General features: G+C 39.7%; 1 pseudogene; it reads left to right on the forward strand.

The window, feature by feature from the left end:
- The first annotated feature begins 56 nt into the window (after positions 1 to 56).
- LOC146390693 (uncharacterized) lies at positions 57 to 22,358 on the forward strand (annotated as a pseudogene).
- The last annotated feature ends 1,584 nt before the right edge of the window (positions 22,359 to 23,942 follow it).

Here is a 23,942-nt window from a genome sequence, read left to right on the forward strand (position 1 = left end):
TATAAATTTTATTTACTATGTTTGAACTGACATATGATAAAATTTACTTATTGCGAATGTCAGACATTGTTCTTTTTTCCAAATTTGACGGAAGCCTTATTCAGGAGTATTTGGTAAGTCATTTAAGTCATTGTAAGCAAGTCACACACACACACTTTTTAGATAGACACACAAACGACTAGATTGGAATTTAATTGTAGAGTTAATTGTTTTTTCTTTTACCTTTTTATTAAATGTTTAGGACATTGAAGGAGATGATATCCAGAGAGACCTGAAGAAGCACACCACGGGCATTTATGTCATCAACAAGGAGGATGGACAAAATGGACATTATGATGACATTGGAATATTTGTTGAAGGGGAGATAGTCATGGACAACATTGGATCTCTGGCCCAAGCTTGTGCATTGATGCTTGGAGTAATCTATGCACTAAACCTAGCCTTCCCCAAGGAATTGAAGGACTATTATGAATTCATTTAGAAAGTGTTAATGGGATTGGATGGTGAAAAGCTCTCCCCCAAAGTCCTTGGGCTGAAGAACAAAATTGCTACTGATAGGAAGATTTCTAAAACCACACATCAAGAGAATGCTGTTATGCAAATTACCAATGACTGGTGCTCTTGTGAATAGGAGTGAAACTCTTGTACAACCATCATTCGTTCTCACGTTCTGTGTTATGTTTTGATTGAACATTTTAACTTTCAATAATGAATGTTTCACGTTTGGTACATTTGAATAGCTTGAAGAGCAACTTTGTAATTATTCAGTTATAGCTGCTGCCCTGCGTATAATCAGTGTTAACTCACCCGATTTAAAAAAACAAAAACAAAAAAAACATTCATGATTACCACACTGCAGCACACTGGTAACACTTTAAAGACTATTAATTGTTTTGAAGCGAGTATGTTAGGTCAGAAAACATGTAAAACATTCAGAATCTTCAAGGAAGGACTAGAATGGAAAGACAGTGGTCAATAAGCAGTAAGGAAAACACAAGTTTAGTTTTAAGTCTAATTACTAGAGGTGGGAATCACCATACATCCCACGATACGATATTATCACAATACTTAACGCACGATACAATATTATTGCAATTTTTTAAAATATTTTGCGATATTCAGATTCTGTACATAAAGGTAAACTTTATCAATATTCATTTTATCTAATATCAAAGTCTCGCACTCAGTCTTTCTCTCATTTCAGTCAGTTTTATTGTTGACAAACTGAACGGTTTGTATTACAGTCTAGTCCAACTTAACTGAATGCAACCATCTGGTACAATTATAGCTATTCTGAATTATGCAATTTATGAAAACTATGCAGCCCCTTCAGCAACGGAAGAATTTGAAAGTAAATTAAATTAGTAATAAAGGTCAATCAAATGGACCAATATGGCAAGGCCATGATGATCCACTTGGTAAAATAAATCCGCTTGGCATCTTTCTTGGCCTTAAGACAACAATTCTGATGGCTAAAGATCCAAACGGGACACACACACAAAAAAAAAAAAAGTAAATTAAAACAAAATATAATTTTACATTAAATAAAAAAGTTTTAAACTTAATTAAAATAAAACATGTCTTAAATTAAAATAAGTAAACTGTCATGTTTATTGCTGCCAAAAAAAAAGTTAAACACATTTGGACAGTGAAGGAATGTCAGGATTCTTGCTCAGAAAAAGGATCAACATGCTCTGGAGTCAGAGCACAAAAACCTTTTTTGTAACAAAATATCGATTTCTGCTGTCCCTGTATCGATACATTATTAGCAAACAAAATATCACGATACTACACAGTATCGATTTTTTCCCCCCCCCTACTAATTACCTTATTTAGATGCAATTTCTAAATGTGGATCGCAGAACAGCAAGTCTGAAACTGGTTAGTTTGTGGATGCATCAGTTTCTAATTGTGATACTTTATACTGCTGGCAGTGTTTTATTCTTTTATGTAAGCAGTTTTTTCTTTTTTAGAGGAAGAGAAACATTGGTTAACATTTCTCTTGTCTGTTGTTTCTGTTTTGTTTGAATAGAGCTTTTTAAAGCTACTAGTTCATAGGCAAAAGTTTTGTAATTTGTATTATACAAATTGCAGCAATTTCCCTTAGAGATGTGGATTCTTATTCTGTTTGCAACAAATTTTGCATTAATAAATGATGTGAAAGAATTTTGTAGTTTTCATTATTGACGTTTTTAAAAACTACAAATCAGGGTAAGCAATATTTTTTAAGTAAACTTAACTTAATTGAAATAGAGAGAAATTAACAATTTGATTGATTTGAATATAAGTTTGGGACATAAGTGTAAAGGAAACAAATTATTCTGGTACACTTAACACAACCTTAGTTGGAATTACTAATAATATTTGTCGTATCCACAACAGTTAAGTTAAAGTAGCTTAAAAATATATGTTGGTTTTACTCGCTTAAATTAAATTCAGTGTACTTAAAAAATATTTCTGGATTCAAACAAATTTATTTCGTGCAACCACTTGTCATAAAAAAATTGAGTAAATTGAACAAAACATTTTTTTCAGTGTTGGTGGCACACCTGTGGATGCATATAAGGCAGAACACAGAGCCTGTTTCTTTGAAATGGGAAAATCAAGAGATGTCAACCAAAACACCAGGAAAAGAATTGTGGAGCTCCATAAGTGTGGCTCAATTTTGAATACAAAATACAAAAGTTAACAAATATGTTTTTTTATATTAATCAATCTAAAAAAATAAACATTTAGTCTGATTTGATGTTACAATTAAAAAGTGTTTGTGTTTTTAGCTGAAGAGTGTGTAAATATCTGGTTTCCACTGTATATTTGATGATGTTGGTGTTTGGCTTGATTGTCAGCACAAAGAGGGAGAGAGAGGAACAGAGAGGGAGAGGGAGGAGAATGAGGACAGAACAGAGATGGAACAAGAGCAGGTGAGACAGACATGTTAGTCAAAGGGTTGTTTGCCAAAACTCATCAGAACATGTATCTAGTACCTAGTGTAACTTTTTAGATACCATTTGTTACTTTTCAAATTCTATATTCATTAAGTTATGCAGGCTTGTTTGCACAACAAGGCTAAATAATTATATAAACTTTTCTGAATCTAAATAGTGGACTTTGGTAGAATTAAAAAGTGTAGTGCAGGTCTATGATGATTTTTAGTGATTCTGGTTCTGTTTTGGTTAAGTCCTCAGTAGTCCTGATTTTGAACTGTTGTAGTCCTGTTTTAATTCCGGATCAGTTCTGGGTCTGGTTGAATTGGGGTTTAGTCCCTGTGTCTTGATACAGCCCCGACTTTGTTCTGCCTTGCTGCTTAATTAAAAAACTAGTTTAAGGTGTCCTGCATATGTGATATTTTTTTTTTCCTATATGAAGTCATTCTTTTTTGAACAAAACTCAAAACAGAGCCTATTAATCTTTCAGTCATTTCTACCCTCACTTAATTTCCTTTCGCTGCTCAGCTCTCACACAGTGGCTCAGCTATGCTCCAATCCCTCCATATTGTGGCCAATCACATGCGAGGATATAGGATAATATCATTATGTGAAAAACAGAGGGTGAGAGACACAACAGTCAAGTGGAGCATCCGTCTGTCCTCTCAGTAAGTGAGTGAGACAGTAGACAGCGGTGAGGAGGGCTGTGCGAAAGCAAAAACATAAATATGCCTGACACCCGTAAACGTAGCAGCATCTGGCTGCAGTTTAAATACTTTTTTTGTCTCAGTCTTGGTCTCGTCTCAACTTGGTCTTAGTCTCGATACTCTCTGGTCTTGGTCTTGTCTTGGTCTCGGATTAGGCGGTCTTGACTACAAGTCTACTTGGGAGGTTGCTGGCTGTAGAGAGAAGCAACACAAGAGCAACCTGAGCTGAACTGAGCAGAGAAACCAGAGTGTGGAGAACTAATCAGAAAACCAGAGCAGTTGAATTGGGATGGTTTCAGGCCTGCACACTGCAGCGGTGTTATAGTGTGTGGATAAAGGACACACAATGCAGACTGTGAACAGAGCTCTGGAGAGATGCAGACCAAAGATGAAAAGAGGGATACAGCATGAGAAGTAAGACAAACTGAGGCTTTAAACAGACACAATGAACTCAGGTGGATGGAAAACACCAGGGCAACAAGACACAGCTGAAACTAATCAACCTCAATCAAGACAATGAGACAGGGGAAGTAAAACTAAATACCATGCACACAATACACAAGAGAAAAAAATAAAATAGGAAATAATAAAAACATAACAAAGCAAACACAGAGATTGAGGGGCAAAGACCCAGGAGGCTGACTGGTGGAGCAGTGAGGATGGTGGATATAGGAGCGAGGCAGCAGGTCTGGTGAAGAGGACTCAGATGTGGATGAGATTAAAAGCTTTACCTTTTGTACTTTTACTTTACATTTAAATGAATTTTTTCAAACATGTTTCTGTTTTGTTGTAGCCAGCTGTGAGATCAATTTTAAAACCTCTGTTTTTGACTATTCTGTTTTTATATCAACTAATATCACCTATTATCCCAAATTAATTTGTATAAATGTTCTTTTTCTGCAGTAATCAAATGAATTAGTTGTGTTAGGTATTGTGTTGTTTGGTGGCTTGTCCTTTGATTATTAATGGATTCTAAAATTGGACTAAAATATATTTTACCTTTATGATCTTCAATAATCTCAATCATTTCTACGACTAAAAAAACCATCCATCCATTTGCTTCCGCTTATCCTTTTTCAGTGTCGCGGGGGGCGCTGGAGCCTATCCCAGCTGTCATAGGGCGAGAGGCGGGGTACACCCTGGACAGGTCGCCAGTCTGTCGCAGGGCCAACACACAGAGACAGACAACCATTCACACTCACTCGCACATTCACACCTAGTGACAATTTGGATTATCCAACTAACCTATCCCCACAAGCTGTATGTCTTTGGACGGTGGGAGGAAGCCGGAGTACCCGGAGGGAACCCACGCAAACACGGGGAGAACATGCAAACTCCACACAGAAAGACCCGGCTGGCCTGATGGTGGAATTGAACTCAGGACCTTCTTGCTGTGCGGCAACAGTGCTAACCACCGTGCCACCCTAAAAAAACCCTAAAACTTAATATGAAAACCTTTTTAAAAAAATCTTACTTATAATCACAAAAATGAGACAAAAACGTCTTAAAGAAAAGACTTCTTGCAGTCACTGATATTGTTGCAGAGTGGGGTCAAAATGACGCCCTCTAGGCCTTCTATTTTTAACACTGAGTTAAAACAGTGGCACAGTGGCATTTAAAGGCAAACTTCTGTGTAATGCATGAGCTGCATGGAGCTACAGGCACACATGTTGTCTGCATATACAAACACCTGATCTCTCTGTTGTTTAAACCAATAACTCCATTCCTATTGTGATCAAGACAAATACCCTGTATTCCTTTCAGACATCTATTTTTCCCTGTTCATTGCTCTGTCCATTCTCTCCAGGGGAGATAAGAGCAGGGTGACTCACCTGTTTTTGTGATGCAACATAAATAGCCTGACTCTTTTCTCTAACTCCTCCTGAGCCTTGATTGGTCCCCCAAGCCTGTGTCTTCCCTCCTCCCAGTCTTCACTTTTGTCTTGAGCTGCTTCTGGAGATAAGGGGCTTTATTTTTAGCCTCACAGCCTACGTAGAAAGAATTTGAAATCTGTGATATGACCAGCACCTATGTGACTGTGCTGTACTTTTGATGAGAAAATCTGGCAGACTTTGATAGTTATTGCCTTTGCCACTTTGCAGAAATCAATAAATTATGGGTAGAATAAAGTAAATAAGATGTTACTTTGTCAAACGTATTATCCCATATGGAAAAGATGAGTTGCATGTATTTTTACTGACCACACATAATTAATTAGCTCCATTTAACCTATGCATTTAGGAGCAGTATGTATATGGCATGGTTTGACGAGAGAAGCCAGAGTTCAATACAGAATGGCCCTGATTAGGGCCGCGAGGCTACAAGAGGAGAAGAAAAAACAGAGGAGTAGGGAATATTTAGCCTCTAACCCCTTCAAGGTCAGCTACTCATGAAGTGCTGTGAGCATTTCAGTGCTATTGCTCTTTTTAAATCGCTCCCTGGAATTCCCGCTCTGACCAATTTGCACTCGCCAAACTGTGATGTGAATGTGATGGAACTCCTCCAGCATTTCAAAATCGTGACTCTGCAACCTGATTTTCATTTTGGGAAGTAGCAGGGAGACGAGCCAGGCTAGTAGGATGGGTGATTAGTGAAGTTTGTGTTGGCGTGGCCAAAAAACCTGCTGCCTTTCTAATATGCTGAGAGTAGGCCCATGAAGGGAATCAACACAGTTCTGGTGGTTTGGATCTAATGTTCTCCCCCTGGCACCTGATAACTCTGGCGATCCTCTCGGGTCGTCCTGCCCGTGGGTCTGTGTTAAGCATGTTCTGCTGTTATGTGTTTTGTCTCGGCTTCTCCCCCAGTCCTCTGTTTCCCTGCTTGCATGTCTACGTGTGTGGATGTGTGGTTGTTTCAGGCCGAGAGGAGTTCCCATGCTGAAGCCGGCCGCACCTGTAGCTCATCAGCCGTCACCAGCTGTAGCTGATTGCCTTCATCAGGAGCCTTCCTACTTAACAGTGTGACTGGGCTTCAGTCAACGCTGGATTATTGCGTCAAACCCATCAGTACGGCCATGGATTACTTTGTTATTTGAAAACCCTCGCTCTTAGAAGATTGCCTAGTAATCATAGTGCTCTTTTTGTCTTCGCTAGCCAAAGCCTTTGCAAGACCTTGGTCCACATAGCCCGCAATAAATCAGACTAGTTTCCGGTAGATGTTGGACTCCGCCAGGGCTGCCCGTTGTCACCGTTTCTGTTTGTGATTTTTATAGACAGAATTTCTAGACATAGTCAAGTGGTGAGAGGCCTTTACTTGGGTGGTCTGGGCTTCTCTGCTTAGGCTGCTGCCCCCACGACCCTGCCCCAAATAAGCAGAAGAAGATGGATGAATGGACTGTCATACGGGATGTCTCTTTCAAAGCTTGCATATTTTCACATGCATTATTCAAGTGAGAAATATTCTTACTTCCACTTTTGATAAATAAATGTTTGCTTTATGAAATGTTATTATAAAATGGTACCAAGATTAAATCTTCCCTATTTTGAGCATATCAGGCAAAGACATCATTAGGAGAACCAGATAAAATGGACAAGCCATGTTATACAATATTTAATACAGAATGACTAAAGGTGTAAAAAGGAAGTAGAAACAGACTAAGAAACTTAAATTAGTTCTATTTCTTTCATTAAAAGATAAGCCTCGGTCAAACATTAAACAATCATTTAAAACAGCAAAGCTTTGTGAGATATGAGGTTTCTAGTGGAATTGTTCTGATCAGCATACATACTTGGAGAACAACGTAAACCTGAGCAAATGTCACACAAGAGCTAAAATTTATGAAAGTTCTACTTGCAGATTTGCACCACTGACTACTAAGATGGTCTTGACAGTTCTGACCTTTGAAGGAATGCAGAGCTGGAGGGTTGAGACTGTAAAAACATTGCACTCATTACAGTAGTAAGAGCAGGATGAAAAGAAAGAAGCTGTGCGATACCAGAGGGAGAGTCGCCGTCACATGTAATAATGACTGATCCAGCGTATTGTAGTTAATGAACAAAGGTGGAAAGATATGAGCCAAACAGTACAAACATTATTAAGTTCTAACATTTTCCAAGGACATTTTTCCCCCTTTTTTCCTTTTTATACCTAGTTGTATTAACTTATCTAATATATATATATATATATTAGTGCTGTCAGCGTTAGTGTGGTTAGCTCATTAAGGCGTTGATGCCGTGCAGCCCTCGCGCGGGGCGATCCACATTAACTCGCTAATGGACATTTGCCGCATTAATGCGGTTATGGCGTTAACGTCATTTTAACGAGATTAACGCTCACAGCACTAATATATATACATAAAACGAATCAGACGCCTGTCCTTCACTAATCAGTCTGCACATTCGACACACAGTGACTCTTTTGCAAAGAAACACAAATGTCCAGTAAAACAAAAACTTGAGAAATGATCCAGAGACTCTGCTCACATTTACATTAAGCACTTATTTTTTTAATTGACTGACCTATCATTTCATTAAAAATCCACTCTGCTGGATTATACTGGAAAAACTACACACAGAGTCATGGGCTTAACAATGGGCATGACCTGAAACGTGCCATTCATGTTAAACTCTCCAATGTAACTGCATTAAAACAATTTTGCAAAGAGTGGGCCATCATTTCTCCACAGCAATGTAAAGACCCATAACCCAGATTTCTTGCTGCCAAGGGTTAGGATCGTAGGATTATGACTTTAATGACATTGGAGTTCACTTGGATTTTTCTCTGTGTGAAATGAAAATAAATCTTTTATGATTAGGACTTTTTCCACACAGGGTCATGTAGGTTTGTGAGAACTTTTCTCCCTTAATAAATTAAATCATCATTTAAATACTGATTTTCATATTCACTTTGGTTATATTTGTGTACTTAAAATGTATTTGATGAGCTGAAACATTTAGTTGTGAGAAATATGCAAAAACAAAAGAAATCAAGAATCGGGCAAATGCTTTTTCACAGCACTGCACAGTCTGTAATATCTATGTTATTGTAACATTGTACATCGACAAAACAAGCAGATATATACATGCAACAAAACTGTTCAAGCTGCTATTTTCACTTCTTAAAAGTAGCCTCACACTCTTTACACACAAATGCATGCGCGCACGCGCATGCGCGCACACACACACACACACACACACACACACTTAGACTCCCTGCAGGTTGGAGTCATTGCACTTCTGTTTTTCCCTAATATGATCTGAGAAACATTCAACAGGACAGTGAGGTTTTTTGAGTTTTTTGTTGTTTTTTTTCACACAGCGACACAGATTGTAATCATCCACAGACGCGACATGCATTTTAATCTGGCTGACCATAATGCAGCGCTTACAGCAAATATAGCCTCATGATCCGCAAGCGTCTGTTTAACTGCCTCGATATGTGGTACTCTACATTCAGTAGCCACTCAGGGAAAATGTGACTTGAATTTTTATGGCTTTATTTGAAACTTGTTTTATCCCCCATTTACCACACTCATCTGAGGAGGATTACAGATGAAGGCAGGAAGAGGAGGGAGGAGAAAGGTTGGAGGCCGCAGGCTGTTATCTGTTATTAGCGTTGGTCATATTAGTAGATCCACAGAAGTGCAAAAACATGTATTCGGACAGTGAGATAGAAACTATGAGGGTATATGCAGCTCAAATTTAGATTTTTTTTTCCTAATGGTAACACATTGTCACTGTGTTGATGCCATCACCCACAATGGTCTTCCCATTCAGTGCCCCTGGTCTAAAGAAAAAAAAAAAAAGAAGCTCAGGCTATCATTTCAAGGTCTTAGTGTCATAACCAGTTAAGGCAGACCTTCCCAAAGTGTAGCAGAGCCATGGCAGGGGGAGGGCGCGGTATGAAAAGGGGAAAAAAGCCCATCAATGCTTGGACACTGCTAGCACGGGGTGCCCACACAAACGCAAAGCAGGAAATGAAACATAGCTGAATATGTTTCCAAACAAACTTCATTCTAAGATAAAGACTAGAAAATATATTGAAGCATATCTTCCCTTTGGCTTCACCTGCACAAGTGCCGAGGTAGGTCTCCCCTGCAGAATTGGTTTTCCCTTCATCGGGAGCAGCGCTGGGCTGTTCAAATCACGGACAAACAGTATCCCACATTCTTGATTTTTAGTTCACAAACACTTGTTGTAATGACTAATTACTCCTGACATTTTGGAGATGTTAGCTCTTTATACAGTAAAGTTACAGCGGGATACAAATAATATCAGGCTGATCCTGCCACGATTTGTTCCCCCGGTTCAAATCACAGACTAACAGTATCCCACAGTTGTTTATGTTTTTAAACCCATTTTGCACAGAGAGGCATTTTTGGAAAAATGTATTGATAGCAATGTTGAATATTATTACGCAGGAAAAAAACAACAACAACTACACGTAAAATAATTACACCGTGACGCCTCTGCCTTTCTAAATGGAGGGACAGTAACTGCGTGTGTATATGTAAGCATGTAAAACCTGAAGATAGAGACAAAATACTGTTTCTGTTAATCTGACTATCTGCCATTCTGCAATTTATCTCATGTAAACAATAACGTGGCGCACAGCGTGACGTGAAAAAAGGCACATACCTTTGACTTTGCGTGACAAACTCTGTATTCCTCGTCCACACGTAAACGGAAAAAAAGGATTTTTAAAAAGTCTCCGTTTTCGGTGATTCAAAACGCCGTTTACGTGCGGACGAAACAGCTGCGTTTTCAAAAATACCCGTGTAGGTGCGGACGTAGCGTAAAAGAGTTAGTAGTTTATTTTATTACTACCTGTAATTTATTGCAGGTTACTTGTATTTGCTTAATTGTTTACTAAATGTTTGAGGTGTGAAATAAACCGCAATGGAGCAAAATATGGGTGTGTGTGGTTGGAGGATGTGTTTGTGCGTGTGCGGGGGGCATTTTTCTTGTAAAACAAAGGGGGGTCTACCAAAAAGATTCAAAAAGGATTATTTTACAGGAATTAAGATTAACAGGGCGAGAGTCTGGAGCAGAGAGAATCTCAGGTGAGTGTCTATTCCCTGCACTGGAACCATCTTTTTCCAGAAAGGAGAAAACAGATTAGTTTTGTCCAGACCTGCACTGAGGAATAGTGTGCGGTGCTAGCCTGTACAGACCTTTGCAAATCTATAGTACCTTGCTGGATCCCTGAATAGAAAACAAACGTGGCTACGGGAGGTGTTTTAGCTCAAACTTGGTTGGATCGAGGTCAGATCACGTTGACATCATAAATGACCATAAAGACATACAGAAAATCTTCCACAAAACCTATTGGTCTACATTTAGCCTGACTACTAAGCCAGCAGCAATCAATTTGACAAAAAGAAGGTATATCAATATGTATATATTAATATATGCTGTTTTTTGCACTGAATTACTGAGCAACTGAAATGACCTCACATATATTAACTCAGCAGGGGTAAAATAATATTTGCCGAAGCACAGAAACTGTTAAAGAAAGCAAGCTGTGACAAGAAAGCAGTCTTTCTTGTTTTATTGTTTGGCAATTCCTCCAAAGCACCTGTTGTGGAGACATTACTGATAGTCTGGAATGATAATTAGTCTTGTTAAGAACTGTGCAACACTCATTTATGTTGCAGTTTCACAGAATCGCTTTATCCAGATGTGATGATACCAAAAGTGGCCACTAGGTGCCACCATGAAGCTGGTCTTAAGAGCACTTCAAAGTCTTGACACAATCCAACACAACTTCATCAGATGTTTCAGTGTTTGGCAAAGCCTCACTTTGACCATCATTTATTATAGCCAACTATTTCTCGCTTAAGCCAACTTGGAAGTTATTAAGAGGCAAGGAAAGAAATGATGCTAGCAAAGGTTTCAATTTCATTAGGGACTGAAACAAACCCCAGAGAGCCTGATTACTATGACAAATGCAATGACAATTTGGCAAGGAATTTTGGCATGACCTCGTCTTTAAATACAGGGAGATAAAAAAACTGGGTGCAAACAGTTGCCTCAGCGGAACAGAAACTAAATTAAACCGAGAATACAAAACTAAACTAGGCAGGCAGGCAGATGGAACACACAGATAACGTGAGGGTACAACGTGACACTGACACGAAGAAACACTGGGCTTAAATACACTGAGGAAGTCATCAAAGATTTAGAGACAGAAGGGGAACACAGCTGGGAGGAATAAGACCTAATGAGACGGGGGGAACAAAGCTAGAAACACTGACATAAGACAGGAACATTAACCTTCAGAGTAAAACAGGAAACAAGACACACACTTTACTAGGACACGGACTCGACAGAGTGAGACAGACAAGACGCTGAACTGAACCGGCAATAATAACCAAATACAACCCGAACCTTAATCATAATGCAGAAACATACCAGAATAACTGAAACACAGATTCATAATAAAAATCAACAAAGCACCAGAGAAACATAAAGAACAATCCATCATTCAAAAATGAACCAAAACATAAGGAACTCAAAATGCTGGGTCGATCCGACCCAGGACCATGACAGATAAATTCATCACTGAAGTATTATATTTATGTGAGAAATACTGACCTCAGCCAGAAACTTTCTTACATCCAAATACATCTACTTCAAATTAAGGGTACAAAGTACGAGTACAAAGAATTTGATCTTATTTGGAAAAGGCTCATTTCAGTGTCTGTATCAGGGTTTGTATTTTTTAATTATTCCACTTTGAATAACTGATATAGATTGACAGGGAAAGCTTTGTGACTCCATTGAAAAATCAATATAATCACTACAAATCTGAAAGGGTGGACGGATCAATCCAAATACCAAAGTATTTTACCAGTACTGATACCAACACTGGTACTGGTAATGTATCGAGACTAGTGCTAGATTAATATTTCATCCAAGTTAGTGGATTGCTCCCATTCTTTAGAAAGGAGACGTGCCTATGCACATGCCACTCCTGTCATTTAGACCCCGCCCCCTAAATAGACCCAGACCCCCAGCACAGAGACAGAGCCCATCATCACGGTCCTTTTAGACCAGCGGTTCCCAAACTTTTTTTGCGAGGCCCCCCTTTGTTTTACAAGAAAAATTTATTTTTTCTCGTCATGCTGTGCGCCATGTTATTGTTTACATGAGATGAATAGCAGAATGGCAGATAGAGACAAAATACTGTTAATCTGACTATCTGCAGGTTTTAGACGCTTAAATATACACATGCAGTTACTGTCCCTCCATTTAGAAAGGCAGAGGCGTTACAGTGTAATTATTTTACGTGCAGTTGTTGTTGTTTTTTTTCCTGTGTAATACAGGGAGTGCAGAATTATTAGGCAAATGAGTATTTTGTCCACATCATCCTCTTCATGCATGTTGTCTCACTCCAAGCTGTATAGGCTCGAAAGCCTACTACCAATTAAGCATATTAGGTGATGTGCATCTCTGTAATGAGAAGGGGTGTGGTCTAATGACATCAACACCCTATATCAGGTGTGCATAATTATTAAGCAACGTCCTTTCCTTTGGCAAAATGGGTCAAAAGAAGGACTTGACAGGCTCAGAAAAGTCAAAAATAGTGAGATATCTTGCAGAGGGATGCAGCAGTCTCAAAATTGCAAAGCTTCTGAAGCGTGATCATCGAACAATCAAGCGTTTCATTCAAAATAGTCAACAGGGTCGCAAGAAGCGTGTGGAAAAACCAAGGCGCAAAATAACTGCCCATGAACTGAGAAAAGTCAAGCGTGCAGCTGCCAAGATGCCACTTGCCACCAGTTTGGCCATATTTCAGAGCTGCAACATCACTGGAGTGCCCAAAAGCACAAGGTGTGCAATACTCAGAGACATGGCCAAGGTAAGAAAGGCTGAAAGACGACCACCACTGAACAAGACACACAAGCTGAAACGTCAAGACTGGGCCAAGAAATATCTCAAGACTGATTTTTCTAAGGTTTTATGGACTGATGAAATGAGAGTGAGTCTTGATGGGCCCGTGGCTGGATTGGTAAAGGGCAGAGAGCTCCAGTCCGACTCAGACGCCAGCAAGGTGGAGGTGGAGTACTGGTTTGGGCTGGTATCATCAAAGATGAGCTTGTGGGGCCTTTTCGGGTTGAGGATGGAGTCAAGCTCAACTCCCAGTCCTACTGCCAGTTTCTGGAAGACACCTTCTTCAAGCAGTGGTACAGGAAGAAGTCTGCATCCTTCAAGAAAAACATGATTTTCATACAGGACAATGCTCCATCACACGCGTCCAAGTACTCCACAGCGTGGCTGGCAAGAAAGGGTATAAAAGAAGAAAAACTAATGACATGGCCTCCTTGTTCACCTGATCTGAACCCCATTGAGAACCTGTGGTCCATCATCAAATGTGAGATTTACAAGGAGGGAAAACAGTACACCTCTCTGAACAGTGTCTGGGAGGCTGTGGTTGCTGCTGCACGCAATGTTGATGGTGAACAGATCAAAACACTGACAGAATCCATGGATGGCAGGCTTTTGAGTGTCCTTGCAAAGAAAGGTGGCTATATTGGTCGCTGATTTGTTTTTGTTTTGTTTTTGAATGTCAGAAATGTATATTTGTGAATGTGGAGATGTTATATTGGTTTCACTGGTAAAAATAAATCATTGAAATGGGTATATATTTGTTTTTTGTTAAGTTGCCTAATAATTATGCACAGTAATAGTCACCTGCACACACAGATATCCCCCTAAATTAGCTAAAACTAAAAACAAACTAAAAACTACTTCCAAAAACATTCAGCTTTGATATTAATGAGTTTTTTGGGTTCATTGAGAACATGGTTGTTGTTCAATAATAAAATTATTCCTCAAAAATACAACTTGCCTAATAATTCTGCACTCCCTGTAATATTCAACATTGCTATCAATACATTTTTCAAAAAATGCCTCTCTGTGCAAAATGGGTTTAAAAACATAAACAACTGTGGGATACTGTTTGTCCGTGATTTGAAGAGCCCGACGTGTGTTCCCGACCAAGGGAAAACCAATTCTGCTGAGGAGACCTACCTTGGCACTTGTGCAGGTGAAACCAAAGGGAAGATATGCTTCAATATATTTTCTATTCTTTGTCTTAGAATGAAGTTTGTTTGGGAACATATTCAGCTATGCTTCATCTCCTGCTTTGCGTTTGTGTGGGCGCCCCGTGCTAGCAGTGTCCAAGTGTTGTTTTTTTTTTCCCTTTTCATACCGCGCCCCCCCTGCAACGGCTCTGCGCCCCCCTATGGGGCGGGCCCCACACTTTGGGAAGCTCTGTTTTAGACTATCAAAGAATTACCTGCTAGGTCTGAAAGTTTAAGTCATGACTGATGTCAACTCTTCAGTGTTAGTTAATGTAAAGTGTTAATTGTCATCATAACTGTTATTTTAACAGACTCATTACTTACAGACCACATTCAAATATTCAGATATTCAGCCCACTGAATTGTGTTAAATAAATGATTGTATTGTAAATGTTGAAAAAATCCAAATATGAACTATAAATATATTATGTTTGAATATAATAACCTTTTTATGTTGACTGTTAGGACTGTTGTTTTTATGTAGTACATTTAAACAACAGAAGTTGACCCAAAGCACATTAACATTCCAGGTCTGCAAAAAACCATATACAAAATACATGAAGAGCTGGAAGGTGTGTTTTATCATGTCAACTCATTATTGTGGAAAGTCAAACTTACAATGATTTAGATGCTTTTAAAATGTGTTCCGATTTACCAAATTGATGATGATTCATCTCATAAACCATGACTCACTGCTCTCCCCTTCATAAGCTAACTTTATAAGTTCAAAGTATCAGCATTGAAGCACAGCCAGTGGAGACAACGTTAAAAGGGAAATGAGCCAGATTTAAATAAACTGCTTTTTTCTGATTGTTTTTCTTTTTAATAAGGGAAATGGCAAAACTTTATTGTCACACAGTAACAACACAACTTTATCACATTAAATTCTTTAGTCCCTATGTACCATCTTTTTCGGACCATAAGGCGCACAGGATTACAAGGCGCACTATCGATAAACGGGTCTGTTTTCATACATAAGGTGGACCGGATTATAAGGCACAGTCTATATTCTTAGCAGCGTGCAGAGCGTGGTTCAGACTGATAACACCACCAAAAGGAAGCCAAACACTGTCACCCTTTACAACACCACAAAGTGTGGCGTGGATGTGATGGACCAGATGATGCGGGAGTACACTGTCCGCAGAGGAACACGGCACTGGCCAGTTGCCGTGTTCTATAACATGATTGACATGGCAGCACTGAATGCACATGTGCTGTATCAAGCATGCACCGGGACGAAGGAAAGACGGGTGGACTTCCTGGTGGAGCTTGCAAGAGAGTTGGCTCACTCTCATGTAGCTGGGAAGAAGGCAAGAAAAGAACAGTCTCTTGACTTTTGGAGATTTATTTTCCTGGATGATTGAGAATGCATCAAGACAAACACACAAGGAAGTTCACCGCTTTTAGCAGCTCCCCCCCAGACAAACAAAGAGGCAGTTGGCAGTTAGAAATCAGCAATCATTCACACACCCCCACTCCCCTCCAGAATTCTCAAGTAACAACCTAATTTACATACACATACTGAAGCTAAAGCCTAGCCTAGCTAAAAGCCTACCAGCCATTTGGCTGGAAGGCGGGTTTTAAAAGGTAGAAAAGCCAAATGGCTGCTCTCTGGGACTCTAGGCGTTAAGCGAAATAAAACAGATAAGTCAAACTTTACTCAACTCATTCTTCTTGCTTTCTCCACTTCCGTACCATTGATTCAGTAATGCTGAATTCTCTCGCAGCTGCTCTGTTTCCATGTTGTTTCAGTATATTACAGTTTTTTTTATTGGTTTGGCGCAGTTTTCACAAGCAATTGGTACATTTTCAAAACTCTTAGTACTTATATCACAACAGATCATCAAAAGTGCACGTTTTTCAAACATTTCAGCATATTTTCAATTGTGTCAGTACAATACACATAATGACAAAATATCCCTTTCACTACACAAAATAAGTGTTTCATCTAAATAAATGTTTTGTTCACAGTTACTGCCTTTCATAATGTTATCACTATCAAATTTTTGATTTGCATCTCTTATTACAGTTTTTTACAGCCGCTAGGACACATTTCTCAATACTTAGGTCACTTTTGCAAAACTCTTCACACAATTCTCCTAACTGACCTTCAGCTTGGCAAAGCAGTTCATTTCACATTCAAAATGCACTACAACTACCAAAACACTTTATTCAGGTCTCAAATAAACTCATTCTTCCAGAACACTAGCAAAGGTTGACAGTCGACAAACACACTTTGTCACCCACAAAACAATGACCTAAAAAACACTAACAACATGTAGCATTACACAGTGTTTTCTTGTGTAAAACAAGGACACATCTCTGTTTATAATTTCAATATATGTTACTGGAATGAATCAGACATCATGCAGAATTCGTTAATATTTGCTTATGTATTTTTATGTTTTTGTACTAAGTAACCCCAAAATACAAGAATTTGTATACACACCATCCACTGATACACATACAATAGTAATGCTAATCTACTCGGTCTTCTCTATTTGGCCACAGGTTCTCATCCACATCACATCTTATGTCATCTAGGGCAATACACCTAGGAAAGAAACTTCTGGCATGCCTGATCCATCCCTGGCAATCTTCTGCTGATATCTCCAGGCATCCAGCATTCATTGCATCCAGGAGGGACATTTGATTATGTGGATGATGGTCGTAAACCTTCCACCGCCATGAGGAAAAGAATTCCTCTATGGGGTTGAGGAATGGAGAGTAAGGTGGGAGGAAAAGAGACTCCATTCTGGGATCGGCTGCAAACCACTCGGTGACTGCACGAGAGTGATGAAATGCCACATTGTCCCATACAGTTATAAATGTTGGCTGATTCCTTCTCTCCGCATCCCTTTCCTCACCTAGCACAACCCTTCCATAGAGATCATGCAGGAACGCAAGGAGCCGTTCAGTGTTGTATGGCCCAATTAGTGGTCTGTGTAACAGCAGTCCATCAGTGGATATTGCTGCGCACATTGTGATGTTGGCACCCCTCTGGCCCGGGACATTCACTGTGGCTCTCTTCCCAATCACATTCCTCCCTCGTCGCCGTGCTTTGGCCAAGTCGAAACCTGCCTCATCCACAAAGATGAAAATGTGGTGTGTTTGCCTGCCTTCAATCTCCATGACTCTCTAACATAAATCCACAAGGCAACATAAGCTATTACAGTAGTAAATTTGTAAAAATTGTCTTTGTGTGTGTTTGGTTTTGTTCAAAAACAGATCTGTATTTTATTGTGATCTTACCTGGACATACTGGTTCCTGAGTTGCTTGATATGTTCAGAGTTCCTCTCAAAGGCACAGTGTACAACTGTTTCATCCTGACCTGATGTTTTTTCAGGACTCTAGAAATTGTTGTTATGCTTACACTGTGAATATTTGCGAAAGTAACGTTGTCTGCCAAGACTCTGTGTCTAATTTCAGTGAGTTTTATCCCATTGTTTCTGATGACCATATCAACAATGGCAGTTTCCTGCACATCAGTGAACATCCGTCCTCTACCTCCTGTGTGAGGTAACTGTTGAGTCCTAAGCAGAAATGCAACAACAATTACACAAAAGCTTATTTACTTCTGAAATGTGCAAATGCCCTTGCAGAATACAAGTTACCTGTTGGCTTGCCGGAAAACTCTAACAATAGATGCCACTGTAGAGCGTTGCAGATTTGGCTGCACTCTCTGACCAGCCTCTCTCATTGAGTGACCATGATTTACTACATGATCAATTACAGTAGCTCTGATCTCATCTGAGACTACAGCTCTTGATCTTCCTCTTATTCTTCTTCCACCACGCATACGTATTCCTCGCCCCCTCCCAGCCACTCTTCTTCCTCTTTCAGCCACTTCTCCATTTCTGGCTGGGTCCATGTTTACGTCACAAAACAAACCTATTCGGCAGTTGTCTCCTTTTGAAATGAAATTGAAGGAGTAACACCAGTGTAGATGTTCATCTACAATGAGAATCAGCTGTGGCTGGTTAAACTGCATTTTTAGATTTAAAATATGTTTCAATAAAATATTGCTGTTGAATTTTGCTGTCTTATTCAGTTTTGCATTATGTTATTGTTTTGACCATAAGTTTAACAGTTTTGAAAACAGTATGTAAGTACATGCAAAATGTCCTGTACGTACAAAGATTTTTGGCAGTTGTTGTGTCTGAGTGAGAAAATAATTCATGAAATTTGAGAGATGTAGTCACTGAATGCATTTTGTGCCAAAACAATGATAACTGATCCTCAGTTTAGCCCACATAGACTTCTGTTGTGCTCACTGTGTGAGGAGTTTTGCAAAAGTGACCTAAGTATTGAGAAATGTGTCCTAGCGTCTGTAAAAAAACTGTATTCAGTTTAATACATTTGTCTATCATTTAATTCAACTGATCTTAATGTTTAATCAATGAATCCTTCATTATGTCCATGGATTTTCAACTTGACTGATTGTTGTCTGGTCATTTGTAAGTTACACATTGCTGCAAGAGCTTTCAATCTAGAAATACTAATTGCTAATTGTTTCCCCCTGATGATCACGATTAGTTACCATATAAGTAGAACTGTGTTTGAGACTTTGCACTGTTCAAATATGGAGCAGGATAGACTCGTAGGGAGAGGAAACCTTCATCGACGAGGTGGTGGTGCTCCTCGACAGAGAGGTGGTCTTCAGAGAAATGTAGGCAGAAGACAACACACCATCATCTCTAATGAAGTCCGGGCCATCATTGTTGACCATGTGGTTAACAGAGGCTTTACCATGGCTGAGGCTGCCAGGTTGGTACAGCCTAATTTACAAAGGTCAACTGTCAGCTCTATCATCAGAACTTTTCGCCAAGAAAATCGGTATGTCTGCTATAGCAACTTCACTTCTAAAATATAGTACTCTATTGTATAGATGAACAACATGTAATTGTCAGTTTACAGTAATGTAATTTGTAATACTTCAATATTGACAGTATATGATTGTCCTCAGAATTAACAGGAGACAACCTGGTGGTGGTCGCCCTCGTGTTTTGACTGACCAGCAGGAGTTGGCTGTGGTGGAAATGGTCAGGGCAAGGAATGACATACGGCTGTCTGAAATCAAACAGGCTATTGAGAACAACAATGACACCTTTGCCAATGTGCCATCAATTAGCCTTCCAACGATTGCCCGGCTTTTGAAGAAGCACCAGGTTTCCATGAAATAAATTTACTTGGTTCCTTTTGAGAGGAACAATGTCCGGGTGAAACAACTGCGTTCAGAATATATTCAGGTACAACACTAAACTGGCATGCAATTACTGTAACAGTACTGACAACTATTAGTTGTAAAAAAAAAAAAACTAACTAAATTATCATTTTAGAGGGTGATGGAGCTGGACGCTGCTGTGAATCATCACAAGTATATTTTTGTTGATGAGGCCGGTTTCAATCTGGCAAAAACAAGACGCAGAGGACGTAACCTTATTGGACAAAGGGCTACCATCCAAGTCCCTGGACAACGTGGAGGAAACATCTCAATGGGTGCAGCTATATCTGAAGATGGTGTGGTAGGCTGTAGACCAGTTCTAGGGTCATACAACACTGAACACCTGATAGTTTTTTTTAAATGAACTGGAGCAGGCCTGTCAGGGAGAAGACATTGTCTATGTTGTTGTGTGGGACAATGTCAGCTTCCACCATGCACAGCTGGTTCAGGAATGGTTTCAAACACATCCTCGCTTCATGACACTCTGTCTTCCACCATATTCCCCTTTCCTCAACCCAATTGAGGAATTCTTCTCTACATGGAGGTGGAAGGTGTATGATCGACATCCCCATGAGCATGTCTCCCTTCTTCAAGCCATGTGTGAAGCTTGTGGTGATATAACTGCTGAGCAATGTCAAGCCTGGATTCGTCATGCCAGGAGATTTTTCCCACGGTGCCTGAACAACGAAGACATCCATTGTGATCAAAGGAGCTTGCAAAGAAAAGCGTCTGGACTTCTTTAAGTTACTTGAAGACGTTTCACCTCTCATCCGAGAAGCTTCTTCAGTTCTAAGGTCAAATGGTGGAGAGTCCCAGATATAAACCTAGTGGGAGTATCCCCCCACAGAGGGACAAAAGGACCCCCTGATGATCCTCTAATCGCCTGAGCCAAGGTGTGAAACTGGGTGTGGGTCCCAATCAGCCAGAGTGTGTGTGTGTGAGCGCTAAAGTTTCAGTAGTGTGTGAGTGTGTGAGCGCTAAAGTTTCAGTAGTGTGTGTGTGTGTGTGTGTGTGTGTGAGCGCTAAAGTTTAAGTAGTGTGTGTCTGTGTGTGTGTGTGTGTGTGAGCGCTAAAGTTTCAGTAGTGTGTGTGTGTGTGTGTGTGTGTGTGTGTGTGTGTGTGTGTGTGTGTGTGAGCGCTAAAGTTTCAGTAGTGTGTGTGTGTGAGCGCTAAAGTTTCAGTAGTGTGTGTGTGTGTGTGTGTGTGTGTGTGTGTGTGTGTGTGTGTGTGTGTGTGTGTGTGTGTGTATATATATTTTTTTGTTATGCCTGAACATAAGTGTAATATTTGCTATGTAAAGTTTTACAGTTCAGTTACACTCATTCATCACCAAGGACAATTTGAAACGCTTACCTTGTATTATTTGCTCCTGAATGAAATGATTGGTAAAAGTACTAAGTTGAAAAAAGATCTTACTGTTTTGTTTGGGTGATTAAAGCAAATGTTCTCAGAATATATCACAATGATCATGTGGAATGAAAATATGTGCAAATACAATGAAATCATGACATCAGATTTGAAAGAATGACTAGTGGTGTTACAAATGTGATCAAATGTGAGTTTTGTCCTGAAAGATTTGAAAATGCACACTTTAGTTATGAAAATAGTACCAAACCAATTATAAAAAACTGTAATGTCCGTCTTCAACACTGTCAAAGATTTCCTGCCAATATCGAAGAAACTGACAGGTTTCCTAATGCTCTTACTCACACTAATGCGTCTGAGATCTTCCAGTCCAGCATCTTTGTCATCTATTCGATGTGTCCCACAAAACACTGTCTTCTATCTTCGCCAATACCATTGATGTTTTGTATGCCCGCTTAGGAGCACTGGTTCACTGGCCTGAGAGGCACTGTCTGCAGGCCACAATGCCTTCACAGTTTACAGAAACTTTTGGAAAACGAGTAGCCATCATTGTTGACTGTTTTGAGATTCGAACAGAAAGACCATCTAATTTAAAGGCACGTGCACAAACATACTCTCATTATAAGGGTACACTCACCATAAGTACCTCATCGGGATTACACCCCATGGAGCTATTTCTTTCATTTCCAGGGGATGGGGGGGGCGTGCATCAGATAAACACATCACAGAGAGATGTGGCATTCTTCAAAAGCTGTTACCAGGGGACGTAGTATTGGCTGACAGAGGCTTTGACATCAGAGATGCTGTAGGAATGATGTGTGCGGAGGTCAAGATTCCAGCTTTCACAAAAGGCTACTGTCAACTTGATGCAAGGGACGTTGAACAAACGAGAGCAATTGCCCACCTGAGAATTCATGTTGAGCGAGTAATAGGTAGTTTGCGCAACAAGTTCAAAATGCTACACACTACAATGCCAATCCGATTACTCATATCATGTGAGGGTGAAGACACAACACTGCTTGATAAGATTGTTAAGGTTTGCTGTGTTTTGGTGAATATGTGCCCCAGTGTGGTTGTCAAACCAGTGCAAAATGAAACTTGCTCTTGTTGAATATTCATAAAGCTGTTGTGTTGCATGTGTAGTTCATTGTAAATAATTGTACTTTGTGTGAAGTAGTTTCAATAAAACAGAAAAGAATAGTATATTTGTTTGTTTGTTTTTTATTCTTGATCTGTTCACATGTACTTAGCAAGTACATAAAAATGAAATGCAAACTATTCACATGGCAACACACAGCTGGCATCAATCTTGAACCACAAAATGAAACATTACAGGCTATTTAGAGCAGCACGTTGTTTGGAGAAGTATTTCCCAACAAGTTCAGGAAGGCACACTTTAAGAAAGAAGTCTTGTGCTTGCTTTAAACGCAGTTCCCAGAAATCCACATCAGGGAAGATGCGTATCACAGCAAGGTCTCTCTGTGTCCACACAACGAGGTCACAGTGGTCGTCTGGGTTTCCACTCCACTTCCTTATTTCATACGGGTCCACATTACCGATGCACGCAATTTTTTCAACGTACCATCTCTTGTCGTCTGGGCGCAATCGGTCGCGATACAGCCCTTTGTCTTTTGCGCTGATTTTGAGCATGGTTCTGGCAGTCCCGATTCCAACACTCCAACACTGTGCGCTTGTTTTGCTTTCTGGCCTACTGACATGGCGCCGCGATCCCACAATGCACTGCAGCGTGACGTCAACTCCAAAGCCCTATACAGTGTTTCAGATTGGGAGCGGCACAAGGAAGCAAGTTCAGGGAGATGCATGTCGTGGGGTAATGGAGGCTGTCAGGGCAGGCCCTTGTGTGCTTCACCTGTGTGTGTATCTCTGTTTGAGCTTGTGAGTGTCCCTGCTTCACAAAAAATCAATCTCAATTATGGGTGCTGGCATACTCGCCGACTGCAGGTGTGCGTGTGTGTTTGTAGCCATGTGTGTTCATGTCGTTTTTCTAGCACTTGGTTTTCGACAGTTATTAGCACCATATGAGTGTGTGGTAGTGTGTCTGTGTGACACCCAAGACTAATTACATTAGTGCCAATTAGCAATGCAGAGAGCTGATAAAAATCTCGCTACATGTATTAATTATCTCAAACCTCAGCGGGTCATACGTGATTAAAGAGGAAATGATGTTTAGTTGGGGCACTAATAGTTCATTTGCATTTACACTGAGGATATTTAGTGATATTTATTCGTCTTTACAGTAGCATGTGCAGAGAGAGCTTTTTGTTGTCACATTTCTTAAACTAGATATGGATCATTTACATGCAGCTCTGTAGCTTTCATTGCCTCCAGATACAAAGTTTACTGATTTGTCTTTTCTGGCATTGCTTTGATCTTTCTTGACTTAATTTGTAGCTTTGGCTGTTTAACATTCCACACATAGCTGATACACAACACTGCTTGATAAGATTGTTAAGGTTTGCTGTTTTTTGGTGAATATGTGCCCCAGTGTGGTTGTCAAACCAGGGCCAAATGAAACTTGCTCTTGTTGAATATTCATAAAGCTGTTGTGTTGCATGTGTAGTTCATTGTAAATAATTGTACTTTGTGTGAAGTAGTTTCAATAATGTAAGCTCTATTAGATTATAAGTTATTAACTTGATTTTATTTACTGTAAAGTCAATAAATATGTTTTTCA

This window comes from Perissodus microlepis, chromosome 3 (genome assembly GCF_051167445.1).
Source record: "Perissodus microlepis isolate ML-2025 ecotype Zambia chromosome 3, ASM5116744v1, whole genome shotgun sequence".
NCBI classification, from domain to species: Eukaryota; Metazoa; Chordata; class Actinopteri; order Cichliformes; family Cichlidae; genus Perissodus; species Perissodus microlepis.